General features: G+C 45.9%; 1 pseudogene across 1 annotated transcript in view; it reads left to right on the top strand.

The window, feature by feature from the left end:
• LOC311241965 (dTDP-D-glucose 4,6-dehydratase-like) overlaps window positions 1–19,073 on the top strand; it is a 36,691-nt pseudogene extending 17,618 nt beyond the window's left edge. Inside the window, exon 4 of the transcript in view lies at window positions 19,053–19,073. The product of the transcript in view is annotated as a dTDP-D-glucose 4,6-dehydratase-like (transcript). The remainder of the gene's footprint in view (window positions 1–19,052) is intronic.
• Window positions 19,074–21,719: the final 2,646 nt, after the last annotated feature.

The raw sequence follows: 21,719 nt of genomic DNA, 5'->3' as shown, positions 1-21,719 counted from the left end.
GCTTGCACTGGACTCAGTTGAAGTGTGTGTTTTGAAGAGACACTGAAGATATCATTTCTGTTTGCACTAAACTCAGCTATCTTGTGTGTTGTGGAGAACACTGAAGATTGTTACTGTTCATTGGTTCTGGACACAGCTAAGGGAGGAGGGAACCACACTGCCTCTGTGTTTCGTTGGACTGTTATTGATATCTCTCTCTCTCCGTTTTCCACCTCGAGTTAAAGCTGGGAGTATCTGCAGAGCCGCTACAACGTCAAATACCGATTCCCCACTGCTATCACCAGGAGGATCTGCAGAGCCGCAGAGAACTCTGCCGATGGCAGTCTCCCTTGTTGTTTCATAATAGTTACTTTACCCCTTTTGTGACTCTGTAAATAAATACGCCCTAGTATTTGGCTAACTCGGAACTTCCTGTCTGTGCCGTGCGATTGAGGTCGGTTCAAACCCTAACATTACGACCCGACCATGACGACCTCAGCCGACACAGACAGGGTCAGAACAGCGTTGGCGGTCCAGATCGAGTTGGTCAACGACCACACCCAACAGTTGGGTGCGGCTGCGGCTGCTTTACAGGACCTCCGGGCCCAGGTCCAGTTTATTCTGGATTCCATTGATACTCTGGCCACCCAGCAGACTACCCAGTGGTATCAGCAGGCTGTTGTTCTGCACCAGCTACAGGCTCTCAGTACAGCATTAAACACTCTGCTTTTAACCCCACCTGTCCCAGGAGTCTCAGCCAGCTCACCACCCGTGGCAGACCTCGCACCTCGGGAGCTCCGTCTCTCCGAACCACGTCTGTTCGAGGGTAACTTCGAGGATTGTGCCACATTCATCATGCAGTGTGAGTTGGTCTTCCTTCATCAACCCAGCCGTTTTTCGTCAGAGGGAGCCCGAGTAGCCTACATGACTAACCTGCTCACGGGCCGAGCAGCACAGTGGGTCACTGCTTCCTGGGCTATGAGGGCCGATTTTTGTTTCTCCTACCCAGACTTCGTGGCAGAGCTCCGAAGGGTTTTCCACCACCCAGCTCGTGGCCAGGACCCAGGAGCTCGGTTGGGCACCTTCCGGCAGGACAGTGGCAGTGTCAGAGACTACGTGCTGGAGTTCAGACTGGCCGCAACGGAGAGCGGTTGGAACGATCAAGCGCTTTGTCTCACCTTCCTGAGGGGGCTCAACGACGCAGTAAGGGACCAGCTCGCGACCCAAGAGGAGCCAGATTCTCTCGAGGGCCTGATCAGCCTCGCTATCCGCATCGACGGACGCCTCCGGGAGAGAAGGCGTGAGCGAGCACGACTAGGACCCCCAGACGTACCCCCCGAGTACCACGACCTCGAGGAGGTTTTCAGTAAGTCCCGGGCTCAGGCCCTTCCGCCTCACCGGCCTTACGACTGTGCCATCGACCTCCACTCAGGGGCTCCCCATCCCGGCAGCCGCCTCTACAGTGCTGACCGTCCTGCCCCCTCCGTGACTGGTGGGTTTTTTCCCTCCCGAGCTGTGACTAAGGAGGAACCCATGCAGCTGGGACGCACCCGCCTTAGCCCGGCCGAACGGGAGTCCAGGCTCAGGTCCGGCCTTTGCCTCTACTGCGGCCGGGATGGACACCGTGTCTCCAATTGCCCTACCCGGCCAAGAAGACCAGGCTCGCCGGGACCCCGGGAGATCCTGGTGAGCCGTTTTTCCTGTTCCCCCACCCGTGCACCACATAACCGTCTGACGAACGTCACCCTAGCCTGGGCGGACCAGCGGGCGACGGTAGGTGCACTCATTGACTCTGGTGCTGATGGGAGTTTCCTGGACGTTGAGTTTGCCACCCGGGCCAACATTCCACTTGAGGACCTCGAGAGGCCCTTGGAGGTCTTCGCGCTGGATCATCGCCGCCTGGCTGACATCACTCAACGCACCTGTCCTGTCCTCCTCACCGTGGCTGGTAACCACGTTGAGAGACTCCAGTTTTTCATTACCAGATCCCCTCTTGTCCCGGTAGTCCTGGGTCGGCCCTGGCTCGCGCTGCATGAGCCCCACATCGCCTGGTCCACCGGCACCATCAGGGGGTGGAGCCCCTCCTGTCATGCCCAGTGTCTTCAGGCGGCGTCCAGTCCTTTGCCCCCGGGGTTCCCCTTGTGTCCCTGTCTTTAGCCCGGTGCCACATTTCGGCATTTTTCTTTTTTATAAAGTCCGATGATGTCAACGTTTCGTTTACCGCGAAACGAAACCTATGAAGTTCACGTCAACGTTCACACGCACAATACACGCTTACCTAGGATTTTACTTGATTCGACAACAAAGCAGTCGGAAACGGTCGCAAGTGTGGTTACACTTTACAAAGATAGATGCAGACAACGCTAGCTGCAATATTATATATTATATATATATATTAATTAACAAATTGTTCTAAATAAATAATAATAATAATAAATAATTAGAAGTTTGGACACATTTTTTACAACTGAGGTAGGTAGATTACATTTCTAGAGACTAAAGTACAGAAAAATGTACCGTTGGGTACCGGTATCGATTCAAATGTGAACGGTACCCAACCCTACCGCCAAGGCCTAACAATCTACCACTTTGCCATAACTTTCTCATGCAGCATTTTACTGGGTAGATGACAGTAGCAAGAGTTGCCAATATTACCAGTCTCAACTGACCCAGGCTATAAATCAATATGGTAGCACTGGAGGGAAGGTCATGGGGTCATGGGGTCATGGGGTCACCAACAGGCTTCTCCCTGGGGGTCATGAATATTCACAGAATATCTTGTGACTGTAACGGGTCGGCAGATATGCTCATTTGAAAATGGATTGTTTGGCCTGATGGGGGCGCTCTCGAGGCAAGTTCATCCTCTTAGGGTCATACAATGTGCACAGCTAATTTTTATAGCAATCTGACCCATTTCCTCTTGAGATATCTTGTCCTCAGTTAGGCCTGATGGTGGCGCTACAAGAAATATCATGGCGCCTATTAAAACCATGAACCGGTCTTTAGTGTGATGTGTGCCTGGTGCCAGTGTATGGCAGCCATTGAGCCTGCGTAGCCCAGTGGTGGTGAAGGAGGAGGCAATTTCCACCCTATACATTGGGGGGAGCGCTTTGAGTGTCTAGAAAAGCGCTATATAAATGTAATGAATTATTATTATTATTATTTTAGAGGGGCAGCCTTGCTGTAGCTGTTTTACACACTCACCAAAAAGCTTAATTTCACGTACATTTTAACCAGCTAAGAACAAATGATTATTTCCAGTGACGGCTGGCGAGAGGACAGGTGGACCTCTTGAAGGGTGACAGGGAAAGAGACAGACGGTACATACATCACAGAGGTAACGGAGATCATTAAAACCAAATTAAATTACAAGTCAAGTCAAGAGTTTTATTTGTCACGGCATACAAGTATACAGTGAAATGCGGGGGGTCTTGCCCGCAATGATTGTGCAATAATACAGTAATGCCATAATACAATAATAGGAATCCAATAGGATGAGAATAAAACATTTGTTCAATAATACAAGTAATAAGATAAAGACATATCAGGTACATGAAGTTTACAAAAAGCATGGTAGACATGCTAAAGTCCTGCGATAGTGCAATACACTATTAGCTATGGATGAGGCACTGGGTCTTATGTACACTAATATACAATACTATACTATACAATCTACAGTTATACTATGTGTCCTTATGCTAGCTTGCTATCCGTCTGTTTACTATACAAGAACCACTCCCGTTCTTGTTTTTAAAGTGACCTTTCATTGTAAAGTGACCATGAGTGTGTGTGTGTGTTCATGTTAAAGTGACTGCTAGTGTGTGAGCGTATATACAGTGTGTGTTGTGTGTGTGCCAGTGGAGGTTATTGCATGACTACTAGTGAGGCAGTGCTTCACTAGTAATATACAGAAAGAGTAATATACAGAAAGAAGAAAAAGAAAAAATTATTATTAACCCATTACCCGCCAAAATCGCTGTTCAGTGTTATTGCCCGCCATGCGTTGTCTGCCAATATCGCTGTACAGCGTGTTTCAAGTTCATATTTCATATTTTCGTCATGGAATTCATATTTCACCCATGGAGCCTTGTCATATGCTGCGGGAGCAATCACAACTCTGCAACGCTTCAATACCGCCACCTGGTGGCCGATCGGCGAGTTGCCAAACCGGAAATGCCCGTTTCAGCTCGGTCCGTCCCCTAATTCCGTCCGGCCACTCGTTTATCGTCCCGGGACTCAATCCACACACCGTGGTCATGGATCGTTGCCATAACTCAATAAACAACATGATTTGGGCGTATATTAGTATTATACAAACCGGAACTGGATCGCCTCGATCCCCACCACATAACTGGGATCTGTTTGTTCCACTCTCATCGCCCAACGGTGGTTTCAGCGTTTTTCTTTATCATTTTCGATACAAACTGCTCTGATCAATATATCACCCATACTACATAAATCATTTAACGTCGGTCACGGAATTATAAACGACCCCCCCCCCCCCCCTCCGTTCACCCGCAGATGATCAGTCATAACGTTTAGGACCATGTACAGTTAACATTTTTCATATAGCATGGATCGGTATCAAACTGCATTTGATAATCTAATATATGCATTTATGCCTATATCTCACGTTCTATGAAATACTGCAGAAAACGATAAAAACATATTTATACTCTAGACGGTATTTTCGTATGAATGTGTGAATGAAAAAGTAAAACATTCCTACATCCTGAACGATAGATAATTGATGTTGAATGGGCCATAGTAATGTCAATTTAGCAATACAATTTAAAAAGTTATAGCCCTGCAAAGAAGGTGAACATCTCCATAGACAAATAGCGCTGGCAGAGAATGGTTTAGGATGATCAAAGTGGTGGCAGAGAATGGGTTAATATATATATATATTTTTTCTATTATTATTATTATTATTATTATTATTATTATTATTATTATTATTATTATTATTATTATTATTATTATTATTATTATTATTATTATTATTATTATTATTATTATTATTATTTTTTTTTTTTTATTAGAAATGTTTTCCTCTGTGAAAAAAACAATGCGTTTTTCTTCAAAAATGTCCAAGTGACAGCTCTGAGCTCTCTGATCTGGCCTGATCCCATAACTGCAGTAATGGCCAGATGTCAATTACTCAGTGCTAAAATAGGTGCACAGGTTGGGCTTACGAATATAATTATCCAATCAAAATAGGGTATTTGAGTTTTAAAAAGGCGGGTAGTGAGACTAAACCTCACTCATACATTTTAATGGGGCTTGAATGATTGACAGTTCTGACACTTTTTTTTACACCAATCAGAGAACACCATTTCCTATTTCCTATTTCCTGCTTTGAGAGGGCTTGGAGAGCCCAGTCAGTAACATTACTGTGGCAGTAGCACTGCTGTAGGCTAAATGAAACTTTGCACCAAAGGACCGAAGTATAAATCAGCAACATGGAGAGGACTTATGCATCTGGATCAGAAAAAAAGTTGTGGATGAAAAAGTAAGTACAGTGTTTGTAAAAGCTTGTATGCTAACAGTAGCTAGCCAATTTGTTAGCTACCTTTTAGCTTAGCTTATATTACATCACAATGATGATCACCAAGCTAACTTACTGTACACAGTAGGGCTGGGCAATTAATCGAAACAAAATCGCGATATCGATTCATAGACCTATGCAATCTCATTATCGTGATCACACTAACATTGTTTTTGGAGTCAAAGACATTGAAGTTAAATGATCTTGAGGAATTTAAAACGGCACAATTAATGTATAAAGCAAAAAGTCATGCACTTCCAAGAAACATTCAAGAATTGTTTTTTGATAGGGAGGGGGGTTATAATCTGAGGGGAGAACACAATTTAAAAGTGCTAAATGTACGCACTACCATGAGAAGACACTGCATCTCGATATGTGGAGTGAAACTGTGGAACAGTCTAAGGCTGCGGTTACACCTTCGTTTCGTTTTCAGATGAGTTTTGCTTTTCCAGGTCGCAACGTAGCGGTAGCCGAGTGAGACATATGTTTTGCAACCTGAGTACAGTGATGTAGTACACTGCCAAAGCAGTAGGTGGCAGTAGGTGGCGAACATGAAGGCAATTTTCAACCAATCAGAACTTGAATGTGCCAATACACTTCCTGCAAAGAAAATGTCAACAATCTTTAAATGCCTATTTACCCAATGCAGCACTTATTTTTCAGCAAAGTGTAATAAAAGTGCAATAAACAAAACGGATACATTCACGGTGTGTTCTGCCTCTCATTTGTTGATGAAACAAAACTAACATCAACACAAGTGACCACCAAGAGCGGATAGTTTAGTCTCAAAAAGGATCGGCAATGTTGTTAGCTACATTGTTAGCTACATGCTAACGTGAATGGAATATGCCAGTATAACAGTATAGCATTGTGGCTAGAAGCTAACGCTAGCTCACGTTAACCAGCCAGCACCAAACTGATGATATCGGGAGCTATCAGTAGCTAGATAACATTAGAGACAACGCTGTGTGTATTAAACAAAGGTGAATAGATGACTGGGTCATTTTGTTTAATGCTTGTTAAGATTGAAAGAGGAGCTTGAGCTAACAGGGTCTGATAGCTAACGCTAGCTCACGTTAGCCAGCGGCAGTGCTCATGCAATCGGTAATGCTAGCAGAATGAATGGATGTAAACTTTATTTAACATATTGCATAATGGGTACAATACAATACGGCTCAATACAAACAATTGTTAAGGGAATGCAGACTGTTGTAGCTTGGACTGGGGTCCTTATAACAATAACTTGACAACACATGGTAGCTGCAGCTATTTGGGACAGCTCTGTTGTCACCGGAAGGGCACGCAGATGGTATCTACTGCGCATGGGCGTTGAGCAACAACGGCTCCGCACAGATTACACAACATGTTGTCGGCGAGTTTTTGCTGCTATTCCAAAACGGAAACACAATTTAGCGTTTTCAGTAGGGCCACAACGTTTCCGGCAAAAACGGCATTTCTATGTAATAGGGACAGCAAACGTATTCAAACGTATTAAAAAAACGACCACAAAAACACTAGTCTAACCATGGCCTTAGAGTCTTCAAGGTATTCTTGTTTACCAGAGAGGAGATCTGGTACAGGAATCTAGTTTGTTGGTTGACTTAGTTTTATTACATTGGATCCCATTTTGTCACAGGAAAGATTTGCCTCTAGGATGGAACCCAGGTAGGTAATTTCATCTTTCCTTTTAAGATAAGATAAGATATTCCTTTATTGATCCCCTTGGGGAAATTCAGGCATCATAGCAGCATGGGGGAAGGGGGGGGGGGGGGTACAGGTAGTGAAAACAACACAAGCAGTGTAAACAAATAGGTCAATATAATTTACTATCTAACTAACTGAAATATATATTCACAGTATTCACAGTGTCACATAAGGTGCAGTATGCATAAGGTAGTGTTATAATTTACTATCTAACTAACTGAAATATACATTATTCATTATTCACAGTATCACAGTATCCACATAAGGTGCAGTATGCATAAGGTAGTGTTATTGTCCTACTTGGGTTCCTATTAGTTCTAGGTCGATGTCTGGCAGCAGTCCCTGCCCACTGTTGTGGAGCCTGATGGCCGCTGGTATGAAGGACTGTCCGAGGCGGTTAGTTGAGTGTCGGGGGGGTATGAGTCTGTGGCTTCCTTGTCACCTTCACCTAATATGTTTTGATCTGGTCAGGTGTGCTGTCACCTAATATGTTTTGATCTGATCAGGTGCGCTGTCACCTAATATGTTTTGATCTGGTCAGGTGCGCTGTCACCTAATATGTTTTGATCTGGTCAGGTGAGCTGTCACCTAATATGTTTTGATCTGTGTCTGGTTAGGTGTGCTGTCACACGTCACCTAATATGTTTTCATCTGTCTGGTCAGGTGTGCCGTCACCGAATATGTCATTTTTTGCATCTGTGTCTGGTCAGGTGCGCCGTCACCGAATATGTCATTTTTTGCATCTGTGTCTGGTCAGGTGCGCCGTCACCTAATGTTAATATGTTTTCATCTGTGTCCACTGACCACTGACACACACAGTGGGGGATGTTTTAAAAATATAATTTAATATATAATATAATATAATAATTTGTGCTTCACCAACAAATTTGGTCAGCAGCCGTCACTGGTGTGTGCTCATGTGTGCTTGGGTGTGGAGAGTTCAGTGTTCAAGACTCTGATGGCCTGGGGGATAAAGGGGCATACATGAAGCAGAACAGACACATTAGTTAAAAGGCTGGCTGTCAGTTGCAGGTGTGTGTAAACAACTCTGAGATAGAATCCTTAAAAGTAGTGAGGGGGATCAATTTGTCAATTTGTCCAAGTCTTTTAGCATATCGTTCCAACTGCTGGGAGCAGCACATTGGAAGGAGGGTTGACCGAAGTGTTAACATCTAGCGAAATATGGTGAGCAGCTCTGGTGTTATAGAGATACGGTGAGCAGCTCTGGTGTTATAGAGATATGGTGAGCAGCTCTGGTGTTATAGCGATATGGTGAGCAGCTCTGGTGTTATAGAGATACGGTGAGCAGCTCTGGTGTTATAGAGATATGGTGAGCAGCTCTGGTGTTATAGAGATATGGTGAGCAGCTCTGGTGTTATAGAAATATGGTGAGCAGCTCTGGTGTTGTAGAGATACGGTGAGCAGCTCTGGTGTTATAGAGATATGGTGAGCAGCTCTGGTGTTATAGAGATACGGTGAGCAGCTCTGGTGTTATAGAGATATGGTGAGCAGCTCTGGTGTTATAGAGATACGGTGAGCAGCTCTGGTGTTATAGAGATATGGTGAGCAGCTCTGGTGTTATAGAGATATGGTGAGCAGCTCTGGTGTTATAGAGATATGGTGAGCAGCTCTGGTGTTCTAGAGATACGGTGAGCAGCTCTGGTGTTATAGAGATATGGTGAGCAGCTCTGGTGTTATAGAGATATGGTGAGCAGCTCTGGTGTTATAGAGATACGGTGAGCAGCTCTGGTGTTATAGAGATATGGTGAGCAGCTCTGGTGTTATATAGATATGGTGAGCAGCTCTGGTGTTATAGAGATATGGTGAGCAGCTCTGGTGTTATAGAGATATGGTGAGCAGCTCTGGTGTTGTAGAGATATGGTGAGCAGCTCTGGTGTTATAGAGATATGGTGAGCAGCTCTGGTGTTGTAGAGATATGGTGAGCAGCTCTGGTGTTATAGAGATATGGTGAGCAGCTCTGGTGTTGTAGAGATATGGTGAGCAGCTCTGGTGTTATAGAGATATGGTGAGCAGCTCTGGTGTTATAGAGATACGGTGAGCAGCTCTGGTGTTATAGAGATACGGTGAGCAGCTCTGGTGTTGTAGAGATATGGTGAGCAGCTCTGGTGTTATAGAGATATGGTGAGCAGCTCTGGTGTTATAGAGATATGGTGAGCAGCTCTGGTGTTGTAGAGATACGGTGAGCAGCTCTGGTGTTATAGAGATATGGTGAGCAGCTCTGGTGTTATAGAGATACGGTGAGCAGCTCTGGTGTTATAGAGATACGGTGAGCAGCTCTGGTGTTGTAGAGATACGGTGAGCAGCTCTGGTGTTATAGAGATATGGTGAGCAGCTCTGGTGTTATAGAGATACGGTGAGCAGCTCTGGTGTTATAGAGATATGGTGAGCAGCTCCGGTGTTGTAGAGATATGGTGAGCAGCTCTGGTGTTGTAGAGAGTAGCTGACCATTTTAACAGGTGTATCAAATAAGTCAATGAAATGAGTCATTTGAGCCACTATGTTTATGTCTCTTATTATTCTTATTCTTGATTTTCAACCAAACATGTCAACTCTCGTCCCTCGTCAACAAGAATCTCCAACGACTATGAACTAGGTGTGATTATTTAAATGTTTTTAAGCAAAAGGTTCATATGGCCTCACGCGCCCCACAGCGAAGGGCCAACAACTTGGGTTGATCCACGGAGCGAAATCTCGACCTCAATTTTCTACATGAGTTATTAAAGTCAGCCTCCCGCGGCAGATCTGCCGGAGCATCTTTTGATATGAAAGCATTACCTTAGTAATCCTCTTAGTGGTGGGAAAGTGGTTTAGTCTGCGCATTCTTTATGACAGGAGCACAAATGGGGGGGATCACATTAGCCTTAGGGGCCCGAGGGGGAGGGGGGGGGGCGAGGGGGGGAAGGGGTGGGTGGGTGGGCCTCGAGGGGAGGGGGGCCACTTGTCTCGCTCTCCAAAAACTTTCCATCCGTGGATCTCTCTCCACCGTCGCTCCTCTGTGAACCCGCTGACTCCCCTCAGCCCCCCTCTCTCTACTCCCCCCCCCCCTCTCTCTCTGCACGGCGGTACGGCGGGGGAGGGGGGCGAGGGAGAGAGAGGGAGAGAGGGAGAGAGAGAGAGATAGAGAGAGAGACAGAGACAGAGAGAGAGAGAGAATACAGCATGTGCTGCACTGTATTGTTTACATGCTGGAATTGTTCGTCTAACAAGACAAAATCCACAAAGCTGTGTGTGTGTGTAGGTATGTACAGTATGTATGTATGTATGTATGTATGTATGTGTATGTATGTATGTATGTATGTATGTATGTATGTATGTATGTATGTATGTATGTATGTATGTATGTATGTATGTATGTATGTATGTATGTAGGTATGTACAGTATGTATGTATGTATGTGTATGTATGTATGTATGTATGTATGTATGTATGTATGTATGTATGTATGTATGTATGTATGTATGTATGTATGTATGTATGTATGTATGTGTATGTGTACTGTAGGTAGGTATGTGTGTGTGTGTGTATGTACTGTGTGTGTGTGTGTGTGTGTGTGTGTGTGTGTGTGTGTGTGTGTGTGTGTGTGTGTGTGTGTGTGTGTGTGTGTGTGTGTGTGTGTGTGTGTGTGTGTGTGTGTGTGTGTGTGTGTGTGTGTGTGTGTGTGTGTGTGTGTGTGTGTGTGTGTGTGTGGGGGGGGGGGGGGGGGGGGGGGCCCGGCCTGGCCGCCTGAATATTTTCCACAACAAAGTCGTGTTTCCGCGTCTCTGATTGGCCAGGTCATGTGACATGTACGCCCAATCGTGGGACCGCAAGTTTTTGGATGGTTAAGCTTAGGCGCTCTTTCGAAGTTGGTTAAGGTTAGAGTTTGTCTTAGAGCATGGCGATAGAACGCCTGCCCTGATTCCAAACTCTAACCTTAACCAACTGCGAAAGAGTCACCTAAGCTTAACCAGTGATAAACTAGGTGTTAGGTAGTTTGCAAGCTGTTCGACCCGGAAATAGGGGCAGAACTTGCCGTCCCACGATTGGCGCACATGTCACATGACCTGGCCAATCAGAGCGCAAAACTCGAACGCGGAAACACAAATTTGTTGTGGAAAGTATAGATGCGGCCTGGCCATCGGGAGCACCGGGAGTTTTCCCGGTGGCCTGGCCTGTGCTGATAAAAAAAATTATAATAATTATATAATATATATATATATATATTTTTTTTGCAGTCAGGTCACATAACTTAGAAGCAGGCCAGGCCATTGTTTCTAGTTGCGGCGATGCGATAGTTTGTCAACCAAACCAAAGTGCTTCACTCTTAAAGTTATACGTAAAACGAATAACCACTAACTGCTTATGCAGACATTTTAGGAGAAGGCGAAAAATAAACAACACAAAACAACCTTTACAGATGGAAGCCTCAAAGTGAGTATTCAAGAAAATAAGTACTGTCCAAAAAAACAGGACGACACTCATTAAAGAGGTATTGTAGAGAAAATAAATAAGCCACAAAGGCAACTCCTAAAAACAGAGTTTATTGCAAACATAAAACAATAAACCTCCACCAAGGGAGTTTATGTGCAAAGGGAAGTTCCAAAAGAACAAAAGAAAACACTACCATAAAGGACTCAGCCTTTATAAAATAAAGTGTAAACTAAGCCAGTAGACGAAAACGAGTATAGCTACAAAAGAAGGCTAAATGCTGAATAGGGCAGCACTACACTTAAATATAAGAAGCCTGACCAAAAGTATAGCCAGCACAAGGAAATGAAAAAGCAGTTGACACTGCGATCTCCAAACTTAAATAGACTCCACATGGCCATAGGCACAGCTGCACCGCATCAGGTGCAATCAAGCCCACACACCTGCCGACCCATGAGGCAATTAACCACAGGGAACAGGGATTGACAGCTGTCCCTCACAGAAAGGTGAAATAAGGCAAAAGCCATGACAGGACCCCCCCTCTAGGGTGCGGCTCCAGACGGACCCTCTGAGACACGTCTACGAAACTCCCGAACAAGCTCAGGGTCCAAGATGTCCCTGGCCGGAACACACATGCGCTCCTCTGGCCCATAACCCTGCCAGTCCACCAGGTACTGTATACCCCTACCAACCCGCCTACTGGACACGATACGTACAGTATACACAGGTTGGCCATCAATTAATCGAGGGGGAGGTGGAGGTCTCTCTGCAGGAACCAACCTGCTCCTCCAAACCGGCTTAAGGCGGGATACGTGAAATGTAGGGTGTACCCTCATCGACGAGGGTAACCGAAGACGCATCGTGACTGGATTTATCTTGCGAACAATAGTGAAAGGGCCCACAAAACGGGGAGCGAGTTTGCGCGACTCCACCCATAATGGAAGGTCGTGTGTGGAAAGCCACACCTGTTGGCCCACGCGGTAGGAAGGCGCAGGGCGACGGTGTACATCCGCCGACCGCTTGTGCTGGGCCGCAGCACGCACAAGAGCCAAACGCACCCTCTTCCATGTCGCCCGAGACCGACGGATAAACGCCTCGGCAGATGGCACCCCCACGTCCCTCTCCTGTTCAGGAAACAGTGGAGGCTGATACCCAAACTGAACCTCAAATGGGGAGAGACCAGTGGATGCATTGCACAATGAATTATGTGCATATTCTGCCCATGCCAGTTGGTGACTCCAAGTGGTTGGATTGGAGGAGGCCAAGCAGCGAAGCGTACTCTCCATAGACTGGTTGGTGCGCTCTGTTTGCCCATTGCTCTCCGGGTGGAACCCTGATGACAGGCTAACCGTCGCACCCAGTATAGCACAGAATGCCTTCCAAAACCGAGCGGTCCGACACCACGCCCTGGCAGATGCCATTAATTCGGAAGACATGGTCAACCACCAGTTGAGCGGTCTCCTGAGCAGATGGCAGCTTGACCAGCGGAATGAAGTGAGCTGCTTTGGAGAACCTATCCACCACCACCATGATGACGCTGTGACCATCAGAAGGAGGCAGACCAGTCACAAAATCCATGGCGATGTGGCTCCACGGACGACTAGGAATGGGCAAAGGATGAAGCAGCCCTGGTGGTGACTGTTGAGAAACTTTGTTCCGTGCACAAACGGGGCAGGCTGCCACAAATTCCCGAATGTCCTTCATCATACCAGGCCACCAGAACCTTCTGGCCAAGAAGTCACGAGTTCTGTGCACTCCGGGATGTCCTGTCAGCCGAGAGGAGTGGCCCCACTTCAACACCCGAGAACGAATGCCGTTTGGTACAAATAACCGACCCGGGGGCACCCCACCCGGATCTGGTTCCAACCGTTGTGCCCTCAGCACAGCAGAGTCAATGCTCCATGTCACAGGAGCTAGGATCTGTCCTGCAGGAATAATGGGCTCAGGAGGACGGTCCTCCTCTGATCCATCATATAACCGGGAAAGAGCATCCAGCTTGATATTTTTAGACCCGGGACGGTACGTCAGGAGGAAATTAAACCGAGAGAAAAACAGTGACCTGTCGCGAGCTTCTCCTCTGAGCACCCTGGATATATTCCAAATTTTTATGGTCTGTCCAGACTGTGAATGGGTGTTCAGCTCCCTCTAGCCCAGTGTTTCTCAAAGTGTGGGGCGCGCCCCCCAGGGGGGGCGCAGAGTCATGACAGGGGGGGCCTTGAGATTTAGAAAAAAAAATAGATATTTCTTTTTTGGATTACAGAAAATTATCACTAAAGTGCTATCTGTTGCAGCTGCACTGTTCTCCATGAAAATACCATATTTGGATAAGTTTGACCATTTCTCAATCTGAAAATCATTATTTAATAAAACACAGAAAAGGATCACCAAGTTACTCTGGATAAAAAAGAACTTTACAGACAACATTGAGACAAAGCTTCCTGACACATCTCCATCCAAACTCTTGGAAGAACTCATTGAAATCTCATCTGATACCACCAGGGCCCTGTTTCTTGTACCTGGATAACTGAGTTAGACGGATAACTTTAACTGGATAACTGGGTTAGCCGGACTTTCCGGTTTCATGTACGTGGATTTTCCAAATCACCATGACAACATATCCAAAAGTTTGAGCCTGGTCGAAAGCAGAGTTCAAGTTCAACTTAGCCTGAACCATCGCCACGCCCCCGCAAAGAAGTGACGGCCCGTTTCCTGAAACTATTCCCACAGTCTACGATCTGCATTATACCATTCTGAATTACGTTCTTGTGCTCCATTCTTCCAGAGGGGGCTTTTGAAATGTAAAATAGACCCAAAATGCTGATACTAAATTCACTTTGTCCTAAATAATGCACGTTATATATACCGTGGCGACGGTGGCGCTCGCTCGTGCGATGTACACATTATGTGGTTATTTTAATTGTAACTGGGATTAAGATGTCTGATGAGATGCGCTGTTTGACGGATTTGAGAAATTGAATGAGCCGTTGACGTCACATTAATGAATGAGGATAAAGAGATAAACTTCATTCATAACAAAGGATATTCTAAACACGGGTCTCTCGTTCATTAATGTATAAACAATGAATTTATCCCATCTGGCACAGTGGTCCAGCGGTAGTGCTCAAGCCTGCCAACCCAGCGACCCGGGTTCAAAACCCGGTCTTTCCAATATGATTTTTTTGAATATAATATTAATGATTATACGCCAAAGTAGCCTGGTTTTAAGTTAAAATATTATAAATCTACATGCATTGAGGATGTCATTCTTTATATAGCTCTCAACGTGCACCAGATTGAATTATTCCTATATTGCAAAAAGAAGGAGACGACTAGGGTCTTGAACCCCGGTCGTCTGTGTGAAAGTCAAAAGAACAACCCGTTAGACCACATTGGAGATAAGTTAAAGATTGACTATACATCAATCAATGGGTAAGAGAGCCGTATCGTAATTCTGTATAACAGTTAACTAATTATTTTCGCTAGCAAGATCTCATTTGATTATTCAATCCAGCAGGCAAGTTTAAAGAAATATAATCTGATTGATTGAGGTAATGAGGGACTTAAAATTAGCCTATAGATAACGCATTTAACTTGTCGGCGAGGCGATTGAGCCGTACTGCAATATGTTAATAAAGTTTTAAATCAATTAATCAATCAATGCCGCTAGAGAATCAGGATTTCTGCGATCGACACCTGCTGTCTTCTCAGCTGAGGCGGGCGCGCGCACTGATCCTGAGAATCAAGTCTGGCTTGAGTTAACGAGACTGAATCCACCTTCTTGGAACAGGAAAATCCCGGCTTCAAACATCGGGTTAACTGAAGCTGGATAATGACATCTTGATCGACTTAGTTGAACCACGTACAAGAAACAGGGCCCTGGAGAGCTAGTTTCAGAGTGTGGTGCTGAGTACCAAGTATCTCATGATGCAGCAGTTAAGGTGTTGATACCATTCAGCACCACATATCTGTGTGAAGCTGGCTTTTCATCCATGACAGCTCTGAAAACGAAATATAGGGCCAAGTTGAGCCTTGAGGATGACATGCGTGTTGCCTTGTCAAAGACTGACAGCAATAAAGACTGTTTGCTTATTTCCTATGTTCGCTTTGTAAATTCCCAGTCACTGAGTGAAGATCTGCTGTTTTGCAAATATGTCAAAAACAGAGCGACAGCGATGAGCTCTTCAAAATTATTGACAGTTACCTGACAGAACATGGACTGAAATGGGAGAACTGTGTGGGCTTTTGCTCTGACGGTGCGCAGGCCATGGCAGGGAAAAGGAGGGGGCTACAGGCGCTCATCAAGGGGGTCTCGCCAAACGCGCAATGGACGCACTGTAAATTCACAGAGGCGCCAGCGTCAAGACAGCTTAGCCCTGAGCTGAATGAGGTTTTGACAGAAGTTATAAACGTGGTAAATTTCATCAAAACACGACCCCTGAAAGTGCGCCTGTTCTCTGCGCTGTGTGAGGAGATGGGAGCTGACCATTCTGCAGTGCTGTTTCACAGCGAGGCAAGGTGGCTCTCGCGAGGGAAGGTGTTGTCAATTTGAAAGGTCACGATATTGGTGTTATTTCAATAAATTTAAACATGGCCCATTTCATGACTATTTTGTTGGGGCGAGGGCCCAAAATATTTTGGTCCGCCAAAGGGGGGCCTGACAGAAAAAGTTTGAGAAGCACTGCTCTAGCCAATGGCGCCACTCCTCCAATGCCAACTTGACCGCCAACAGCTCTCTGTCCCCAACATCATAGTTTCTTTCAGCCGGCGAGAGCCCACGTGAATAGTACGCACATGGGTGTACCTTACCGTCGGACGATGAGCGTTGAGACAGAATAGCTCCGACTCCAAGCTCAGAAGCATCCACCTCGACGATAAATGGCAGGGATGGGTTAGGAGTAATGAGGATAGGCTCAGAACTGAACCTTCTCCTAAGCTCAATGAACGCTGCCTCAGCCTTGGGAGTCCACTGGAAATGGGAAGGTGCTGTCTTCCTGGTGAGTGCAGTGATAGGTGCTACCACTGAACTGAAATTACGAATAAAACGACGGTAGAAGTTTGCAAATCCTAGGAATCGTTGCACCTGCTTGACCGAGACGGGTGTAGGCCAGTCTGTCACTGCTGACACCTTCTTGGGGTCCATTTGAATCCTCCCCTCAGATACAATGAATCCCAGAAAGGACACAGAGCAGACATGGAAGGCACACTTCTCAGCCTTCACAAACAACCGTGCATCCAAAAGGCACCTCAAGACCTGCCTGACATGTTTGACATGGTCAGAAATGGACTTGGAGAATATCAGAATGTCATCTAAGTAGACGAAAACAAACTTTTCCAACATCTCCCTGAGCACGTCATTGATTAACGCCTGAAAAACTGAAGGGGCATTAGTAAGACCAAATGGCATCACCAGGTATTCGTAGTGACCATTATGAGTGTTGACCACGGTCTTCCACTCATCCCCTTGGCGTATGCGCACCAGATTGTAGGCTTTGCGGAGATCAAGTTTGGTAAAAATGGATGCCCCCTGGAGGCGTTCGAACGCCGAGTTCATCAGGGGAAGGGGATACCGGTTTTTTACTGTAATGCTGTTCAGACCTCTGTAGTCGATGCAGGGTCTCAGTCCTCCATCCTTTTTTCCCACAAAAAAGAATCCAGCACCCGCAGGTGAAGTGGAAGGTCTAATAAAACCGGTAGCCACAGCCTCCTTGATGTAGGTGTTCATAGCTGCGCTTTCGGGGACCGACAACGAGTACAAGGAACCACGAGGGGGAATAGAGCCCGGCTGCAATTCGATGGCGCAATCATAAGGTCGGTGCGGTGGCAGGATGGTGACACTTTGTTTGCTAAACACCTCACTGAGGTCAGCATAGACAGTGGGAACTCCCTCTGGTAACGGGTGTGACTCCACGCTCATGATGTTGGTGCTCTCCATGAGGGGGTCAGCTGTACAAGTAAGCGAGGAGAAGTCCTCACACAGAGCCTCTAAACTGTCTAAACTGTCCTCCGCCAGAACCTCCTCACCGAGGGAGTCCCAATCAAACTGTGGATCCCATTCCAAACTCCCATCCTGATCGACAGATGGCTGGGAGTGCAATGGTTGAGAGAGTGGGCTCTGGAAACCAAGACCGCCCACTGCTTCAACAGGATCACAACCGCTCTCACTAAACTGATCATAACTCGTGGGTGACGGAGGAATTTGGAAACAACGGTGACGGCATTGGGAGCCCCACTGCATAACAGTGTCCCTCTCCTCACCCCAATTTATCTGTGGCTTGTGTTTACTAAGCCAAGAATGACCCAGCACAATGGGATACGTGGGGGAATCCACCAAAAATAATCGAATGCGCTCAGAATGGTTCCCATAAGCAACCCGCATAGATAAATAATTGGTTCTTTTGGTGACACTGCCTGTACCCAATGGCCGTCCATCAAGCGCTGTGACACTACAGGGCTTATGGAGGGAATGTACAGGTATTTTAGAGTCCTCAGCCCATCTGGAATAGATGAAACTGTCCACTGCCCCTGAGTCTAAAAAGGTGTCAACCTTAACAGACTGCCTATTCCAGCCTAAAACCACAGGCAAAAAGGTTCCAAAGGGGGTGATGTGGTGTCTCACTCAGGCACGTGCACACATAGAGGCCAAGGGGTGCCTGAGCACCTGCCTTTTTGAGCCTCATCAAAAAATTGCGCATATAGACTGCCCTTCCAACTGAAAAATGTCAGCATAGAATTAGGTAAAGAGAGAGAGATGCCCCATATTCCATTGCAGTTTGCACTGCCTCCTTAGTGTGCCTCTCCGCGGACCTATACATTTTATGCATAGCGTGGGTGGTGATGATGATGATGATGATAGAAACCGCTGTGGCGCATACAGTTGAATGCTGGTATTACACTCATTGAGGGACACGAAGAAGTCAAGTCCGATGGGATTTGGGAATCTCAAATACAAATCGGGATTGGAATAAAAAATGCATTTATATTAAACAATACAGAATATACAGCACTTCTTGGGGTCTGTAGGGTAAGCACTTATTCCCTCCCCCCTGAACATTTATGGAGATGTATGGGCCTTTTAAGTCAGTGATAAAAGTGTCTTTCAAGGATAAGTGAGCTCCTGCGCTGATTATTATAGTTCAATATTCAATATTTGATCACCAAAACCCCCCAAAAAGCATAAAAAGGGGGGCCCCCGCCCGAAAAGGGCCCTTAAAAATCGCCCATGCGCGCGCTCAGTTAATATATACACACAAGTGTAGTGCCCTTTTCAGCCTTTGAGCACCTGCCCCTCTAAAGTCCTGTGCACGTCCACTAGTGTCTCTTGGCCCACTAGCGAGACTGACCGTTTCCCTTCAGTTTCGGACACTCCACCCTCGTGTGACCTTTTCTCCTGCAGTACCGGCACCAGTCCACATGAGAACCAGTCTGCCTGGAGTCACGCACAGAAGTGCTGTCCACCTGCATAGGTTCAGACGAGCTGGCCACTGAAGGTTGTGGAGGAAAGGACGAAACTTCCTCCAGCGGGACACGAAAACGTTGGCCCGCCTCTCACGCTCACGGTCTCTGATCCGGGGCCGAGCTTCGATTTTAATTCGAAGCTTCAACATTTAATTTTTTTTTTTTTTTCATTCTTTTTTTTTATTATTATTATTATTCTTTTTTTTTATCTTATGTTGTGGGACTTGTACAGCACTTTCGTAAACTTTGTTGTTTTTAAATGTGCTCTATAAATAAAGTGGGTTGGATTAATTAATTAAGTAGCCCCTTTCGTGACTGTGACGCAGCCAACAAGGTTTCACTCGGCTGTGTGATTTAATTCAAGGTGGATCGCTGTTGTCGTTTGAACAACTTCAGATTTCATGGGAACTACCAATCCCCCAAATCAAGAATGTTTAAGATGAATGAAGTAAGATTTTGATTATTTGAAATATGGCCTGTGTAGACTAAACTATGCACATAATTATGTCAGTCTACAAGGTCCGGATTCTACATGGTCCGGCAATGTAGACCTTGTAGACTCCACTACAGACCAATTATCAGTGAATGTTCATGCATTTTTAAGAAGGGCAACTTCCACAAAAAAACAAAGAACTCACCAAAACATCTCAGTAGCACCTTATCTAAATGTTCTATTTCATATATGGAGATTCATATTTATTTATGTATTGCATGCATTTCTACATTTTATTTCCTATTTTGTTTATTCATCCCAGTATCTTTCTTTCTTATGTGTGGAATTCTACAAGGCATGTAGGTGTATATGTGTTTGAGGATGATATCCTTCAAACAGGCAATAGTGATGATATAATTTGGGCAGTGCTGAGCTGGGTTACTTTCCTCCAGTGTATTTGTCCCCCGGCCCCACCCAATGGCCCCATGCGCGCACACACACACACACACACACACACACACACACACACACACACACACACACACACACACACACACACACACACACACACACACACACACACACACACACACACACACACACACACACACACATTTACATTTACATTTAGTCATTTAGCTGACGCTTTTATCCAAAGCGACTTACAAGTTCTGTATGACAAGACAGCAAGAAGGGTACAACTCTATCAGCTGAGTAACAATGTTTATCAAAGTGTTGCGTGTTACAGTGTAGGTTAGTTTATTAGGACAAGTGCATGACAGTAAGGTTAGTCATTAGTTGGTTAGTTATTTTTTTTATCATTTCAGATAATGATTGAAGAAGTGAGTCTTTAGTCGACGGCGAAAGATTGGACGGGATTCGGCTGTCCTAACTGGGGTGGGAAGTTCATTCCACCATTGTGGGGCAAGGACTGAGAATAAGCGACTTCTCCTTGATGACCCTCCCAGAGCTTGGATAGGAGTGGGTCTGAGACGGCCTGAAGATGCAGAGCGTAGGGGTCTTGAGGGTGTGTAGTGAGAGACCATTGACCGGAGGTAGGCGGGATCGGTTCCCTTTGCCGCACGGTATGCCAGGTCGATCTTATCTTATTATCTTATCTTGTAGGGCTTTTGCTCCCCACCAATACCACTCAGTATAAATGTAATAATCCTAGAACATGTTCAGGTAAATAAAGGTCTCTTGTGCTGTTTCTCTGTTGATTAATACGACACAACACTGATACCCGTTGGCTACTGTTCTAAAACATCAGTGTCTGGCAGGACGTTCCCGGGAAAGTGATCGGCACGGTGGTGTAGTGGTTAACACTGTCGCCTCACAGCAAGAAGGTCCAGGGTTCGATTCCCGCTTGGGGACCAGGTTTCCATGATGCCATGCCAGGTACCCAGGTGGGGTATCTCCCAGGCCTTTCTGTGTGGAGTTTGCATGTTCTCCCCGTGCTCGCAAGGGTTCCCCCCCGATAAGATAAACCCAATGGAAAAACATGCACAACAACAGATCGCTAACGCTGTGGCGTCCTTGACGAAGACGGGCAGGAGCACTTGGATTGGTCCCTGGGCACGGCCCTCGCCGACGCCTGTCTGCTCCCGGTTGCCCTTGGGGGGAAGGACGACGGGATGGGTTAAGCGCAGAGACGAATCGCATCGGCGATCCTACAAAGACAATGCATGCGTGTGTGTCCCGGTGTGTGTGTGTGTGCTAACCGCTAAAACATTGCATGCCAATTAAAGACCTCTGAACAGGTCCTGCATTATTATTATATTATTATATCCGGCGCACAGGAAGTGATGCATTGTCCGGCGCACAGGAAGTGATGCGTTTTATGTCACCAGCAGCAACAGTGCTTTTAACCCTTTCACTACCACACTACAGAAGGTTAACCCTTTACTATCACACTAGACGGTTAACCCTTTACTATCACACTACAGATGGTTAACCGTCTGTAGTGTGATAGTAAAGGGTTAACCTTCTGTAGTGTGGTAGTGAAATGGTTAATGGAGTAAGAAATAGAAAGAAATAGAAGTGAAACCCCAGCAGTGATTCTACTCAATAGATGTTGTCAAAACCAGGATGTTGCTGATTACCACTTCAAGAATACATTTTTCCTTTGGTTGTTCCTATCTACCTATGGGACAAAATATGTATTGTACACCC

This window comes from Notolepis coatsorum, assembly GCF_963971535.1.
Source record: "Notolepis coatsorum genome assembly, chromosome: 15".
Lineage (NCBI taxonomy): Eukaryota > Metazoa > Chordata > Actinopteri > Aulopiformes > Paralepididae > Notolepis > Notolepis coatsorum.
This window is presented reverse-complemented; position numbering and strand designations above follow the sequence as displayed.